The sequence below is a fragment of the Mastigoproctus giganteus genome, chromosome 3 (genome assembly GCF_048544385.1).
Source record: "Mastigoproctus giganteus isolate SK-2022 chromosome 3, ASM4854438v1, whole genome shotgun sequence".
Taxonomy (NCBI): domain Eukaryota; kingdom Metazoa; phylum Arthropoda; class Arachnida; order Uropygi; family Thelyphonidae; genus Mastigoproctus; species Mastigoproctus giganteus.
In genome coordinates, this window is record NC_143577.1 from 172,046,755 (window position 1) to 172,060,656 (window position 13,902).

The 13,902-nt window shown below is 36.1% G+C and overlaps 1 protein-coding gene across 3 annotated transcripts in view; it reads right to left on the reverse strand.

Moving 5' to 3' along the window:
• LOC150088410 (1-phosphatidylinositol 4,5-bisphosphate phosphodiesterase classes I and II-like) overlaps nt 1-13,902 on the reverse strand; it is a 1,046,313-nt gene that overhangs the window by 376,149 nt on the left and 656,262 nt on the right. The gene's annotated exons all lie outside the window — the stretch shown is intronic.

A 13,902-nucleotide genomic window follows, 5' to 3' on the forward strand; every position in this document is an offset into this window, starting at 1 on the left:
TAAGGTTTCTGAAAAGTGACCAGACTACTCAAGTTTGATGCACCTAGCCTAAGCTCCTTTTGAGGCTCACACAGGTTTAAGAGAAGGAGACATCATTTCCCCCTTGCTTTCCAACATTACACTTGAAAAAGTGATTAGATCTCTGGATGAAAATTATTACAAATGGAAATAATCAAAGCATGCAGCAGGGATGTCTTGGCTCTGCTGATTATTTAGTCCTGCTTAGAAAAAATGAGACAGTTGGGAATGATGTTCAACCAAATAGCTGAAACTGCTGAGAGAAATGGCCTTAAAATCAATGAAATAAAAAAATGGAACACTTGATAATTAACAGAAGAAACCAAAACAACAATAGTATATTATACTATTGTTGTTTATTAAGCAGAACCACAGGTTCAAAGCCAATGTGAGGGATTGAAATATCCTGACATCAATTCAATAAAAGTATTTATTGTATATTGTATATTGTATACAATATACAACAGGATTTTTGTATACAACAGGATTTAGAGATTTGATTCAAATTACTATAGGACAACAGGTCTCTGGACTCAATAAATACTCTTCTAAAATCCAAACTGTTATTTAGAAATGCAGAAATTAAATTATATAAAATCATCATCATCACCACCACTGTACACAAATTGGAGTCCTGGTCAATGAACTAAAAAAGTAAAAAAGAAGCTTCAAACCTTTGAAAATAAGATACCGAGAAAGATATTTCGTATTCATGGTATCTTCAGAATCAGAAAAAAAAACCCAGAGAAATCCATAAAATTTACCAGAAATCCCAAATAATATGCAAAAAAGGCAATATCTTGAAATGGGCTGGCCACATAACTGACACAGTAGGAAACAATATCACAGAGAATCTTCAGGAAAAAATTGGATAAGAGAAGCAGTATGAGACAGTCCAGAAAGAGATGGTTGCCATGATCAGAGCTTAATAATGCAAGGGAAACTAACAAAAATGTGTTTTTCTATGATTCACTTTATAGGCATGCTTGTCATCAGGATATCAATGGAAATTAAATACAGATATAGAGCTATATTCACTAAAGGAAGCAGAAAAGTTCATCTAAATTTGCTTTAACTCCAATAAAATTTTGTTTCCTAAAGCCAGTAACTTGGAAGAAATGATATTGAAATATCATTTCTTTGAAGTTTTCAACTTTTATACTTCCCTACCAATTCTTATATGTTTCTTATGTTACTGACTGTAATATGTGAATATGATTTTTTTTGTTTCCAACAACAATACCTCCTCAAATGATTACGGAATGAATTATGAATCCAGAGATCTGACTCCATAACCACCTTGTACTTTAAAACAATCTAAATATAGCACAACATAATTTTACACCTCTCTCCTTCTAAATAAAATGGTAACATAGCATAGCTGCTACTGTTTCATAATCATGACCTATATTTCAATATATAATTCTATACTAATTTATTTTCCAGATTTGAACTTGGATTTTTAAATAACATGTACATTACATGTATTGCAGGGGAATTTTACCAAGAGTATGTAGATAACTGAAATGCTATTGTTTGAAATATGGGAATAATGTAGCAACTTGTACATGTCATATCCATATTTCAGTGGTTTATCTCCTCAGTTTTGATAATGCATAAAGTATATTTAGGCCTCTCACATGCAGGCCAATCTGGATCACCTTAATCCTTTCCAAGGTACATGCATAAACACACACACACACACACACACACACACACACACACACACACACACACACACACACACACACACACACACACACAGTGAAACTTCCCTTTAACGGACAGCCATGGGGAACGAAAATGTGTCCGTTAGAGAGAAGTGTCCGCTAACAAGAAGTCTGAGGGAGAAAAAAAAAAAAAAGAAAGAAAGAAAAATCGTTAAACGTTCAATGTAAAATTAAATTAAAATATATACAGATTTTGAACAATATTTTTGTAAATAATATACAATACATACACAAGAGATAAAGAAAAATCGTTAAACGTTTAATGTAAAATTAAATTAAATTATATACAGATTTTGCACAATATTTTTGTAAATAATATACATACAATTGTGCTATGCATATTATGACTTTATCTTAAGAAAAATACATACAGTAATCACTTATTTTCTTCTGCACCTTCTTCCGGCTGATAATTTTGTTTTCAACATTTGTTTGGAGTGAAGAAACCATCGAAAGTCCTTCAGTATCTTCTTCAGCGGTGAAAAATATTTTTAAACGATTGATTTGTATGAGTGCTTCTTCTATTTTCATCGGTGGTTTGTCATTAATATGTTCTTCGACAGAATGACCTCCTTCCATTTCTTCATCCTCATGAGGAACTTCTTGAAAAATATCGATGATAATGTCATTGATATCTAGAGCACCATCTTCTGTAGTGAGGTTCGAGTCTATATTTTTGTAGCCAGAGTCACTTGTAGCTGAAGTGTCGTACATTATCAATAGATGTTGAAGTTCTTGTTCTTCTTGGTGCTCCACATTGCTGTTCACAACTTCAATTTTTGCGTTTGAGACGCCAGACTTTACAAAACAGTTCACGACAGTTTGTTTTCTAATTGCGTTTACAAAAGAGGAAATCCATTGAATCGCATCTAGGATGCCGATTTTCTTTGCAAGGTCACTCGCACATGTTACATTGTTCATGTTTGCAATGAGATGTCTTAAAACACGTTTTCTGTAGTGAAGTTTAAGATTTTTTATTATCCCTTGATCCAAGGGCTGACACTCTGCAGATGTGTTTGGTTGTTATTTGTTGTTATTTTGGTTTTTAGGAGCATTAGCAACTAAGGCCATATTGCTCCGGTGCAGTGGTTATTCCCTGACCTTTCCGCATCCTCCGTATTTGGTGGTGACGGGCTCGAACCCCGGTCTAATCAAGACGCGTGTGCTACGCACTGCTGCTCTTTCCCACCTGGCTACGGAGGTGCCATGTGTTTGGTGGCAGAAAAACGATTTGAATGTTGGACAATTCAATGTGCGGGTGAGATGCAGCATTATCCATGAAAAGAATAATTTTTCTGTTTTGACGAATCATGTTTTGGTTAAAGTGACTTATCCATTCGCTCATGATATCTCGTGTCATCCACGCTTTTTTATTAGACTTCCAGTCAACATTCAAAAGATTCAGCTTTATGCCCTTGAAACAACAAGGATTTTGTTGTTTTCCTATAACAAGAGGTTTTTCAAAGTCTCCCAGCACATTTGTATACAATAGTACAGTCAAGCATTCCTTAGAAATTTTTCCGCCCTGGCACTTTTCGTTTTTTAGACTCATTGTTTTTTCAGGAAGAACTTTAAAAAACAACCCTGTTTCGTCACATTTGTAAATATCCTTAGCTTCGCTTCAAAATCACGACATAAATCTTCCAATTTGATGGTCCACTCTGTTACAACCCCAGTATCAACAGATGCACCTTCGCCACTTACGGTTTTCCAAGAAATTTTATGCCGAGTTTTGAACTTGTATAGCCATCCCACAGAAGCTTTGAACTCATTTACTCCCATAGATTTCGCAACCTCCAAAGCCTTTTCCCTAATAATAGGCCCAATTTTTTTTAGCACATTCGCGACGAAACCACTCATACATAACATTGTCAATTTGAAGTCCAACAGTTTTCGGGAATGATTTTTGAACCTGATCATTTCCGTGTTGCCGAAATTATTTGAGCAGTTCATTTTTTTTTCTTTAGGATGTCGCTTACCTGCATCATCCCGATTTTGAATTTTGCAGCGAGATTGAGAACACTATTTTTTTGCGGATCATACGCATTAATGAGTTCGACTTTATCTTTTAAAGTTAAATGTCTACGAGAAGACATTATGCACTTCACACGACACTGAACAAAACTGAAAACTGAAACTGAAAAGACGAAAGGCCGACCATATCCCCCCCCCTCCGCACACACCGAATTCATCAGAAGTTTTACACGTGCCTTAAAATTCTTGAAAAAGGGTTTAGAACCACGACGTAAACCTTGATAAAATTCAGAGAATCGGAAATAGAAAATAAACACACGATTGAGGCAATACGTGGAAGAAAAGTTCCTAAAAAAAGGGCCGTGAGCTCTCCCGCAGTCCGTTATGGGAGATCAAATTAAGTGCTAATCTAAACGAAACAGTGCAGATTGCCTGTCCGCGTCCGTTACAGAGAATGTCCGCTAGACAGAAGCTGCAAACACATTAAAATCAATAGAAATGAGTTGCTGAATTTGAAAATGTCCATTGTAGAGAGATGTCAGTTAACGAGAGGTGTCCGTTAGGAGAAGTTTCACTGTATATATATATATATATATATATATATATATATATATATATATATAAGATTTATGTGTGGGCTATGAGAAGTGTATGTGTACAGATATATATACATTTTTAAGGGTACTTTTATAATTTATAAAATTTCTTATTGTTATAAATTTATTACAAAATTAATTAATTAATTAGTAAATAAATAAATTTATTTATTTATTTAAAAATTATAAAGTTTATAATAAATTTTGGCACAAAAATAGATTTTAAAATCAGAGAGATCACAACAGTCAGCCATTATTGTCTTGTTTTGGCTTACAAATTCTATCACATATTTTGAAGTAACAGTAAGCTTTTTTTTTATGAATTTTTTATGATTATTTTTTTGAATTTTTCTAATATTTTTGTGAGTTTTTTTTAAATTTCGATTTCAATTTTGAAATAATTCTAAATAAGAAGAAGAAATTAATATTTAAAAGCATTCATACACAAAGTTTTAATTGTTTCAAATTTTCAAAGTTTTATGAAAAAATGCTTCTCGTGGTCCACATGGTACTTAAAAACTCACTCCTGAGAGGGGTAATCAAGCAAAAGCAAGGTGAGTAAGGTTTCCACTTTGTGTCCTTTAAAATTCTATGGAAACTCAACTGACTCATAAGCAGTTCTCAAAAATACTACCCTACTAACTTTTCTAGTGAGTTCTCAAGAATCTCACAACTTGGACATTTTCAGTGCTTCGTGATGTTATTATTCCATGTGCTTGAAGTTTATCATGTAGATGAGTATTGTGAAATGTGTCTACACTTCTGTTTCAATATCAATGTTCCTATGAAGGCTCTTCTGAAATATTTGCAAATCCAGAGGGGAGAGGACATATAATTTGTTTTCATTCCCTAAACAAATTTATTTCATCTTAAACTCTAAACAAATTTAAGAAGAAATGATATAAACCATAACAGCCCTTTTCAGAGGTTGGAAATGAAATGTGATGTATATTCTTGTTGCTACTGACTAGACAGAAAATATAACTAAAACTTTTAAAAAGAAGGAAAACACTAAAACCAGTGAAAAAGTGTGTTTCTTTGAGGTTTAGGGTTTCCAAAAATGAAAAACTATAGCAGACAGAAGAAAATTTCAGAAGTGAAAACTCTGAAAAACCAGTGATATAATTGAAAAAATTTGTCATAAACTGAAATGAAAATTTAGAGAGAAGAAATTAAATACAACAAAGGCCATCTAATGAAGAAAAATAAGTGAAAATATCTGAAAAGCAAAAAATAGATATTTGGCAGTTGAGGCCCATATTTTCAAGAGGGAAGCTACAAGGCACTTTAGTGGGCAAAGAGTGAATGTAGTGTTCAAATAATACCTCATCCCACAAGAGTCTTAATTGAGCAGCCCTTTAGACCTTTACTACTTTTATTCCACCTGTTATTTTTAAAATTTTCTAAATTTATATATTTCTTGGTTCCTTTTCTGAAAATTAATGTTATTTTTATGTCTATTATTTATACTCTGTATATTTTGGGTATTTTAAGTTTTAAATGACAAATATTTTAGTCTCACTAGAGGTACTGTCTTTGAATATTTATATTCTGTTCATGCATTTTCTATTTAATTTTTAACAGCTTTAAGCATTTTGCTGGTCAGCATTTTGCTTTAAGCATTTTACTGTGCTTTCCTACTAGTTGTACAGTGTCAGGGTGTACAACCATCCAATTCAGACTCATCTGGGTTGAAGGTTATATATTTCAAAACACTATGTTTGTCCTCCACTGCTGGAGTGCTTTGTAGCTTTCTCTTGAAAAGACGGTGCACTGGGGCCAAATTCCTCTTTTGTTCTTTTCCAGGTATTTTCACTAGACAGCCTTCATTTTATTTAATTTATTCTCTCTAAATTTTAATTTCAGTTTGTGATAGCTTTTGCTAATTATAAAGACAATATTTCACTGGCTTTCCAGAGTTTTCATTTTTGGAAAATCACCTGCAAAATAAAAAAAAGAAAAAAAAAAGGGAATTAGGAAAGAAATCTTTACAGGTGTATCTGTTAAAATTGCAGCATTTTACCAAAATGGATATTCACCTATTTGAGAACAAAAACAGTTTTTTGTTTTGGGGGAAAAAAATCCCCCCCTGAAATTTCAGATTAAAATTTTTGGCTTACTTATTTCCTTATTAGTTCCAGGACTGTTGTTGCTGGTATTGGATTTAATGCTACTGAGGCCAAATCTGTTCAATAGTTCAACATATTGTTAGAGATTCTAAATTATATGCTCCTGTACAGGCTAATATGTTTTAAATACATTAAAAGTTCTTATATATTTGCTTCATTTCCTAAGAAGTGAGATAAATCATGTGAGATATTTAACATGGAGAGTGACAGAAAAGTGTTTGACCGGATGGTTAACCAAAAATGAAATGGTTAACTGAATGCAAGGATCAATCAACGAGAAAATGAGGGATCGTAAGTTGATGTGACAGGATGAGCACTGAGGTGGGTTTTCTCCCAATAATAGGAAGAGATAAGTATGATGAGTATGTCCAATTCTCATTCTTGCCAATACCACTTCCTCTCATCTGTTTTGTCAAAAACCAGAGAGCCACAGCTTTCAATCTTGTTTTATCTGGTAAAATTTATTGCTGGTGTTACTTTTCCAGATCTGTGATCAGTTGTTCAAGCATGCTTTGCACATGATAAGCTTATAGTGAGTGAAAGGAACCTGAGGATGCTGTGAGAGAGCAGACTGAGGATGTTTGTTGGCAAGGTCAGCACTTTCATTTCCCAGAATGCCAAGAGATCCAGCAAAAACTGATTGACTGACTGGACATGCTGCAGGAGAATAGGAATTTGGCAGCTAATGTCCATGTTTTCAAGGGTGAAGCTACAAGGCACTTCAGCAGGCGCAGAGCACATGTAGTGTTTAAATAATCTTATCTTGAAATATAAGATGAGAAATTCTTCCTTATGGTAGAGACAGCACTGAGGGAGTTGAATGTAATTCAGTAGTAAAGATGCTGCATGCTAATGATAGTGAGGCTGTAATCATAAGTGAAGGAAAAACAGCACCTATCATGCTGAAAGTTTTCGAGCCATCAGTATAGATTTTACAGGCAAAGTAGTGTGAGTTAAGTGCAACTGTCTGATATTGCAGGGAGGTATGACATTCTTCATCCCCTCCACTGAATAAAATGTATATCATAAGAGGCAGAAACACACATCCAAGGTGGAATAGGTGCAGCTGTGTCCCAAAAAATATCACTTAAATTGATATTCCAACTCTAATTCTGAGTGAGGCAGGTTTATTTTCATTTGGTTTACTCTCATAGAAGAAATCCCACTGAATATTATAAAGATACTCCCAGTTGGGGTGCGATGGAAGACTGAATCTTAGCAGTGTAGCAGAACAGTAATGTTGTTTTTCTACGAAGATGTAATGGAGGTTCATGCACTTCAATATAAAGCACTGAGCTGAATGACATTTAGACATTGTAAAGTAGTGTTCCTGGCAGAGTCATATACTGGACAACCATAATCTAGGAGTGAAGGGATTAAAGTTCTGTAAAGATGCAGTAAGTTCCAGGGCATATATATCTTATATTTTTAGATTCAAGTGGAGAAATCTGAGGATTCCCCACTGCTGTAAAAGAAAGAACACCAAAATTAGTGAAACTGGTTTTGGTGTTTTACTGTTTCACTGGTTTTCTTCTTTTCTTTTAAATTTTATTGTTACATTTGCAGTCTAATTAGTAGAAACAAGAACATTCATCAAAATGATATAATGTATACCCCCAATTGACTTTTGTGGAGAAGTGGAGAATAGTGGAGAAGTCTGAAGTTCCCCCACTTCAGACTTCTTGAATCTAAAAATATAAGATAAACAGTTTAAATTTTTAGATTCAAGACCACTTGAATCTAAAAATATAAGATAAACAGTTTAATTTAAAATTTCCAAAATCCCCCCCCAAACACTTTGTTCTCAAACTCCCCCCCCCCCCTTTTTTTTTTTTCAAAAGTACTGCTTTTGTTCTCAAGTAGGTGAATATCTAGTTAGGTATGATGTGTCAATTTTAACAGATACTCCTTTAAAGCTCTCTTTCTTAATTCCATTTTGCCAGAGTTAGGAAACAGGGCTTTAAGGTTGATGTTGTTATTTTTAGTGCAAGCGATGCTTAAGCCATTTTGTACCTATCAGTGATGTGGTAGTTACACACGGTACCCATATGGGAACAGTCAGAAATGACCATATAATTTAATCTGTTTAAGAAAGCAGAATAACTATGAGATTAGCATCATTACCTATGATATGAGAGAGTTTCAAATATTCTCTTTAAGATATAGAAGAAAACTGAATGAGAATTGCCAGCATGAATGTATAGGGTGCATTCAACAAAAATGTGCTTCACTGTAAGTGGAGAATTTCAGTGCATACACTGTGGAGGATCATTTCCTGTGAGGAGAAATAAATAAGTAATCTGACTGTGACCAATTCATGCTCTGGCTAGAATTATTTCCTCCTTTCAGTTAGCATGAAGCTAGAGGACAATAACCGTGGTTTTAGTTTTATTTGAAAGAGCTTATTATCTTTTCGAGCTGCCATAGAAGTGACCATTGTTCCTTATATAAAAAAAAGATGACTTTTAAATTTTAAAATTTTTAGTTACATTTGCAGTCTAATTAGTAGTAACAAGAATATTCATCAAAATGATATAATCTATGCCCCAACTGGCTTTTACAGCAGTGGGGGAACCTCAGACTTCTTCACTTAAATCTAAAAATTTCTGGCATTCCTGAAATTCTGGCATTACTATAGAAATAAACCCAGAGCAGTTTAACCTACTGGTATCAGATTGCAGGCACTATCAGACTATGAACCATCAGTATATATTTTATAAAATGTGAATAATTTTGTGTGTAACCAGTATGGAGTTCTATGTTGATATTTGTAAGGGAATGGTTTCCCCAGTTTAGGAAGTAATTGTCACAGGATGGTTTAATATTGGACCATGAGGGAACTGAACTGTTTGGATCTTGGAGGACTTTTTCGAGTTGACAGTGCCTGCAATCTGTACATCCCGAGTTTAGAGATAGTGCCTGCAATCTGATACCAGTAGGTTAAACTGCTCTGGGTTTATTTCTATAGTACATTGTCTATATAATATCAGTGTAGATACACCATAGACAACTCTTAAAGAAAAAACTACGATATTTGTTTAAAAGGCATCATTTCATTTGTATTTCATATTGTGCTCATCCTTCACAAGTTACCATGTATTGCACTACCTCGAATAAGTAACGCTTCACTAATAGACAAGACTATTGTTACTTATTCTTGGTGGGTGCCACCACCCAGACGGCACCGTTTCAAGGCTTGTTGGCCTTTCATCAGTGGGTGGGCAGGTACCCTGGTATTGCAAACATTACACAACCCAGTTGTGAAGTTAATCCCACAATATGAGAGATTCCAGAAGATGTAAGTGATAATATTAAAATTAAACTAAATGCTACTCAAAATAATATTTTAAGAGTTTTAGATTATCTATATAATATCGGTGTAGATACACCATACACAACTCTTAAAGAAAGAAAAAACTATGATAGTAGCGTAAAGGGCATGATTTCTTCTGTATCTCATATTGTGCTCATCCTTCACAACAAGTTACCATGTATTTCACTACCTCGAATAAGTAACAACAGTCTTCTCTATTAGTGAAGCATTACTTATTCGAGGTAGTGCAATACATGGTCAGGATGCAACTTTCGTTTGTTACAAAAGTGAATGACACTAGATTTTGGATGAGATTGTCAGTACCCATTCTGTCCACCATTGCTCAATATTATTTATGAGATTTGTAGCTGTCGTTCATTGAAGTTCATATTCTGTGAACTACAAGAAACAGTCAGATCATCTACATATAGGTATGAGTTTACAGGGTTGGGAATACATTTAGTTATATAATTTATTCTTATTGTAAATAAGGTAGCACTGAGAACTGAGCCTTGTAGGACTCCTTCCTCTTGTATATAGATTTGTTGCTAACAGCAGACTTGAAAAGATCTATGCTGAAGGAAGTTTTGTAAGAAATATAGTAAGTGGCCTCTCAGGCCAAAGGAATGAAGATCTTTCAAGACACCAAAATGCCAGGTGGTGTGCAAGGTCATCTCTATGTCAAGGTATACCATAACAAGATGCTCATTTCGGATAAATGATTCCTGATGTTTGTTTCAGTTTGACTATGAGATCCAGGAATGATCAATTTTTTTCTGAAACCAAATTGGTTATCAGAGATTAGATTTTTAGAATCAAGATACCATGTCAGTCGGCGGTGCCATTTTTTTCTAGGGTTCTACTCAACCAACTGGTAAGAGAAATAGATTTATAGTCGAAATTGAAAGAGGTCTGTGTTCTCAGGATTCATTATAGGAATATAATGCAGCTCTACTGAGAAGAAGGATAAAACACAGGTTTTTTGGGTAAAAACTCAAAACTTTTGGGTAAAAAGCTTTCAGACTTAAGTTGTCCTTCCTCATTTGGGAATGAACGTTATTACAAAAATAATAAAGAATGTCATGTGCCTGGCCATGGTGGTCATGCGAGGTGAAACACATGACACAGGTGCAGATAACAATTGGCAGTTGGAAGTAGAGGCTTGTGGTTGTAACTGCAATGCTTGGGTGTCCAACTTTTATCGTTCAGGAGGATGGCTGCTTCAATGATGGGATGGATGTGACCTCCTTTGTTCCCGTTAAGGGAATTGCGACAAAACTAAATGTGGAGTGATTCCAACCAGACACGACGACGGTAGTGGCGGGATTGGTCGATAACTTTAACATCGTGGTGCGGCTTGATGTTGTGCTGGGAAGACCAGAAGTGCTCTGCGATCACTGAGTGTTCCAAATCTGCAGAACAGATTGCTCTCTTATTCTCAGAGACTCAATCTTTCAGTCTCCTGCCCGATTCAGCAATGTAGCAGCCAGTGCAGTCACAACAGGAAATAGGCGCCTCTGTAGCCAGGTGGGAAGGAGCAGCAGTGCGTAGCACGCGCTTCTTGATTAGACCGGGGTTCGAGCCCGTCACCACCAAATACGGAGGATGCGGAAAGGTCAAGGAATGACCACCGCATATCCCGGAGCAATATGGCCTTAGTTGCTAATGCTCCTAAAAAAAAAAAAACAAACAAACAAACAAACAACAGGAAATGCGGTACACCAAACCTCTCTGCAAGAGGGGAGAATCAGTGTCTTTACCCTCGAGACGAGGGACCGCAATTTCCTGCCTGGAAGCTGCAAGCCCTTTATCCTATAGGTCTGTAAGACCTTGGAAAGTTGTTGTGACGGGTTCAGGTAGTAGGGAATAAAGGCGGTTGAGGCAGGGTCATCACTATGTGTGGCCCTGGGATTTGCTGCATGGTCATGGGCCTGTAGGTCACACCTATCTAAGGCACTGGTAGGGTAGCCGCATTTAGACATGTCTTCTTTTACTCAAACAATCTCAGCATGCCTCTCATTAACAGAACTGGAGTGGGTCAAGGTATGCGTTAGTAGGGCTCGCGCGGTACCGAGAAGCTGAGTGTGAGCATGTGCTGACCAGTTGGTGAATTGGCCAATTCACCAACTATCAGTAGAATATTTGTGGAATATATTCTATGCTCAATTTTTTTTTCCTTTTTTGGCACTCTTACAATCCTCATTCTACCAATAATTAAGTTAATGGGTCACAGACGCTTGATTGTGATTGTACGACGGCAATGAACACAACTGCTAGAATTTGTTGGGTAATATTGTCGGCAAATGTGTCAATTGGAAAAGATTCAATGATCTGATTAGCAAAGTAGGCATGAGAAATGTACTTTGCTCAATTTGCCTTGGAAAATTTCCATTTTATGTGGGTTTCTGAAGTTATGGAGTGTGCTGTCTGAATTTTACAGATTAATGAGCAATAGTCACTGCTGAGTGGATCGTAAAGAGCTGTCCACTCAATACTAAGAAAGAGGATCAGAGACCAGACATATTTAATACCTGAGGCATTAAATATGTCTCAGGTATCCCCATCGATAAGCATCATAATCCAGTTGGCAGATGCCAACTGGATTATGATGCTTAATTATTACATGGATGTCATCAATATTGCTACGAAAGCCTCTGCAATTCCATTGGACAATGTTGTTCATTGTTTCGATTTAGATGGAGATGAGTCTGTCTGCTTTTTGAAAGTCTGTTTACTGTTGTCAATTTTAATTTTATCTCTTTTTTTTGAGAAAAATAGGCCTTGTGTCTATTTCATCCTCTGGATAGATCTCAAAAAATGGTTTCAATTTCATCTTGATTGGAAATTTTGTTGGTATCCATAAGGATGGAGCCAAATGGTTGTTTGCTAATGGGATCTGAGTTCTCTGCTTGGATGAGTCTTACAGGAGTTGCATGGGGCAGCAGGTGGTATCAGGATTGGTGCATTGTTAGCCCTGCTTGAAATCTGTTGCTTTGCAGATTGGGTACAGAAGAGAGCAAAGATCAAGTCCATTCAGAAATAGAGGTGCTTGGTGGAGTTGATGTATTCATTCAGTATCAGTTTGGACTGATACTAAATGAAATTTTTAGAGGCATCAGCATACGCACGTCTAGGGATTTGTCATTGTAATTGCTTTCTTGCTGCTCAGAATGAGACTTTCTTTTCTATTTTATATTTCTGGGTTTTTTTCTCATATTTTAACTGTTCACAATTTTTTGAGAAGCCTGGGTGGTTGCCTTTACAACTGGGGCAAAGCAAAGACTGGGCATTACAGTCAGCTTGGGTATGCTCTTTCAATTCACAGTTGGGACATACTGAGTCACCTTGACAGACTGTTTGAGAGTGTCAAAATTTCTGACACTTATAATATCTTATTAGGTTTGGAATATATGGGCAAATGCGACAGTGTAAATACCCCACTGTCACTGATGAAGGTAGATTTGGTGAGCTTTAATGTCAGTATGATGCTACGGGTTGGAATAAGCTCGCCATATCTTTTCAGCATAATTCTTTTTTCCTGTGTGACTTTTTTGATCCTGCAGTTCCTGAACAACTTTTTTCTCTGAGATGCTCATTAGGTCCCATTCTAAAATTATGCCTTTGGAGGTATTAATTGTGGCATGTGAGGGACACCTTAACTGGAACTCCAACAAATGAGGTATCTGAGTAGAGACTCGGAGTGTTTGGAGCTGGTGGTCTCAACAAGCAGTCACCAGATTTCAACGCTAGTATCATTTTTGGGGAACCAGCTACACTCTCAAGCCATTTCTGTATGAGAAATGGTGATAGATTGCCTAAGGACTGCTTTGTTAGTGAATGCCGATGGATTCCTTGGGAATTTTATTTAGGAAGTATTCGTCCTCTTTGGATTGGATGAGTCATTATCGGGTTGATGCAAATCGAGAGGATTTGGATTTGCAGCCTTAATCAGGGGAATACTGTCACAATGCATGCTCCTTTTGGCCCTGGGGGTTTGCTTTACCACCCAGGTTTCTTGTGCCACCATGGGGAGGCAGGAGCAGTGCCATAAGGTGACGAAGCTTCTGAGTTAGTTAGTTAGTACTGTTAGAAAAATACACAGAAAGGTGGCTTTTCTTTCTGGCCTTTGCCTACTTCTTTCT